Source organism: Nicotiana tabacum, chromosome 23, assembly GCF_000715075.1.
Source record: "Nicotiana tabacum cultivar K326 chromosome 23, ASM71507v2, whole genome shotgun sequence".
Classification (NCBI taxonomy): Eukaryota; Viridiplantae; Streptophyta; class Magnoliopsida; order Solanales; family Solanaceae; genus Nicotiana; species Nicotiana tabacum.
The window spans coordinates 63,895,374-63,899,156 of NC_134102.1; positions in this window are offsets into that span (position 1 = coordinate 63,895,374).

Genomic DNA, 3,783 nt, shown 5'->3' on the forward strand with positions numbered 1-3,783 from the left:
TGATAACAGAATCTGATGCAACTGCCTCTGTCCTAGCAGGAAGGGCATAATATCTGGCCTGGCCTCCCCCTCTAGGGCGACATATACCTGTCCGATCTCCACCTCTAGCTGCGTGTGTAGGTAGGGTGGTAGCTGGTGCTGCAATCATAGCCTGAGGACCCGGTGGAGCACGTGGTGCCTGAGCAATCTGTGGAGGTACACCCCTCCTGAATCTGGGGCAATCCCTCACCAAATGACGAGTGTTGCCATACTCAAAACAAGCTCTTGGAGGACGTGACTGTTGTGTCTGGCTCAGGCCTGATCGACTGGACTGACCACTGGAAGCACCCCGTATCGGAGGCACACTAGACACTGGCGGTGTGTAATAAGGATCTTGGGGCCTAGTAGTGGCCGGAGCACCGCTGGCGGCTAGAGGTGCTGAATGAACAGGGTGACCCATATAACCTCTGCCCTGACGAGTTGTAGCTGGGGCACGAGTACCACTATAAGTTCCAGACTCTTGAGACCTCTTGGCCTCTCTCTCCTCTCTATCCCGAGTCAGCATGCCCTCTAACCTCCTAGCAATCCCCACTACCTGTTGATACACAATATCCATCTCTAACTCTCGGGCCATGCTCAATCTGATGCTGGGGTTAAGCCCCTCAATAAACCGATGAACCCACTCTCGAACGGTAGCAACCAAGGCTGGTGCATGCTTGGCCAAATCACTGAATCAGACCGCATACTCTGACATAGTCATAGCACCCTGGCGCAACTGCTCGAACTCTGCTCGCCAAGCATCTCTGAGACTCTGAGGAACATACTCCCTCAGGAACATATCGGAGAACTGAGTCCAAGTGAGTGAAGCTGCCTCAGCCGGACTATCCAACTCGTATGCGCGCCACCACTGATGGGCCGCTCTTCTAAGCTGGAATGTAGTGAAAGAAACTCCACTAGTCTCGGCAACACCCATAGTACGGAGGATACAGTGGCACTCCTCAAGAAAACCCTGGGCATCCTCTGATGCCAGGCCACTGAAAGTAGGTGGGTGGTACTTCTTGTACCTCTCGAGCCTGAGCTGCTCTGCCTCAAAAGCTGCTGCCCTAATCTCGGGCTGAACTAGAGCTATCAGCTATATCGGTATGATCTCTGGATCCTGGTCTACCTGAACCTACTGCTCCGGGGTACCGCGACGGGAGTTTGTGCTCCTCCCCCGGCCTGAGATGTGGCAAGAGCAAGTGGTATCAATCCTGCCTGAGCTAAGGCACTGAACATGCTCAGGAACTGGGCTAGAGTCTCTTGGAGGGCTGGTGCAATAACAAGCATCTCAAGTGCCTGCCCTCCAACTGGAGCTACTGGTGGCTCCTCTATAGAAGCTCGTGCGGGTGCTCTGGCTGCACCACGTGGACGTCCTCGGTCCCGGCCTCTCGCGGCACTAGCAGGGGGCGCGGGTGTCTGGTCATCTGATCCAGTTGTACATGCCCTCATCATCTGTGAGAGAATAGAAAGACAGAAATTTAGAATTCGAAGTCAAAATCTCGCACGATAAGGAATCAAAGAAGTGAAGCTTTTCCTAACAGTTTCATAGCCTCCCGAAGATAAGTACAGACGTCTCCGTACTGATCTACGAGACTCTACTAAACCTGCTTGTGACTCATAACACCTATGAACCTAGTGCTCTGATACCAACTTGTCACGACCCGATTTTTCTCCCTCCGCACCACGTCGTGATGACACCTAGTCTCTAAGATTAGGTAAGCCTATAAATTTGCTGAATCAAAGAATAATAAACTGAACTCCCATCTCAACACATGATATATAAATATAAAACTGCATTCAATAATTACAAACCCTAAAACCCGATGGTAACAAGTCACAAGCTTCTAAGAGCAAATACTAAGTGTCTCTATACATCAAGTCTAAAGAAAATAAGAAAAAACAACATAGTAAGGATAGAGGGGGACTCCGAGGTCTACGGGCGCTGGCAGATATACCTTGAAGTCTCCACGTGCGGTCCAACTCACTGGTATCTTATCTGGTGGGAAGAACCTGGATCTGCACAAAAGATGTGCAGAGTGTAGTATGAGTACGCCGCATCGGTACCCAGTAGGTGCCAAGCCTAACCTTGGTAGAGTAGTGACGAGGTCAGGTCAGGGCCCTACTGGTTTAAAAGAAAAGTAAAGCAGAAGATATAATAATATTTTTAAATGACTGAGAATTTAAACAATAAGAAGTTTCAGAAAATATCAGCATAATAAATAGAGGTACACAGCAGGGGCACTCTCGAGGTACTGCCTCGTAGTCCCAAATGTAAAGATACAGTACAGGGGGATCTCCCGAGGAACCGCCTCGTAGTCCCAAAGTAAATATGTAGTACAGGGATCTCCCGAGTAATGCCTCGTAGTCCCAAAGTATATATGCAGTACAGGGGGATCTCCCGAGTAAACGCCTCGTAGTCCCAAATTAAATATGCATTACAGGGGAATCTCCCCTGTAAACGCCTCGTAGACCCAAAGTAAATATGCAGTACAGGGGGATCTCCCGAGGAATCGTCTCGTAGTCCCAAAGTAAATATGCAGCAGGTAATCGAAGGAAAACACTAATTTTCAGCAAGAATCTTACAATTAAAGATTTAATTCAAATCAAGGAAAGCAGGTAATTCAACTAAGCATGTTGCACAAATTGCAAGTAAGAGTTAAGGCACGTAGACATGCGATGCTAGACTAAACATGATCACTACATATGCTAAGGCAACCCAGTTAATGTATTTTAAAGATGACAAATCAGCAAGAACCAAATGTTCCATAATCAGCCCATGTACGCACTCGTGACCTCGCGTACACGACGCTCACATATCACAAATTGTTACAACAGTACCAAATCCTAAGGGGATTTCCCCCACATAAGGTTAGACAAGTCACTTATCTCAAATCTCGCTCAATCAATGGATAAGGGTGCCTTTCCCTATATTTTCCAACTCCGAATGGCCCAAATTTAGCCAAAAGCAATTACATATCATGAATACAACTACGAGAAACTACTTTAAATAATAAATCTACGACTTTAGCAAAGAATCAAAAAATTGCCCCGGGCTCACGTCTCGGAATCGGGTAAAAGTCACGAAATACGAACACCCATTCAACCACGAGTTCGCCCATACCAAAATTACTCAAATCTGATATCAAAATCTCAATCAAAATCCCAAAATTCGGTTGAAGAACTTTCCAACTTTCCCCCCCCAAATTTCTCAACCCAAATTCTTAATTAAATGAATAAATTAATGATAGATTAGTCGAATTTAACCAAAAACGAGTTAAGAATCATTACCCAATAGTTTCCTCTGAAAATCCTTCAAATTATCGTCTCAATCCGAGCTCTCAAAGTCCCAAAGTGAAAATGAGATCAAACCCTCATAATTTCCCCTTTTCTGCCCAGTGATCTCGCACCTGCAGACCCACAGTCGCACCTGCGGAATTTCCATCGCAGGTGCAGACTTGACTTAAAACACCTTGGTCCGCTTCTGCGATCAAAAGGCCGCACCTGCGAGTGCGCGCCTGCGAACATTGTTCGCTTCTGTGGACTCCCCCTTCGAGCTCACTCTCCACTTCTGCGGAATTTCAAGCGCATCTGCAGGCTCGCAGATGCGGCATTTCCCTCGCACCTGTGATCCCTGGCCACATCCTCAAATCCCACTTTTGTGCTCCTTAGCTCACTTCTGCGAGCTCGCACCTGCGGTCAGCCTTGCACAGGTGCGATTACACCAGAACAACCCAGCACCAGAAAATCTTCTAAGTCCAAAAATAA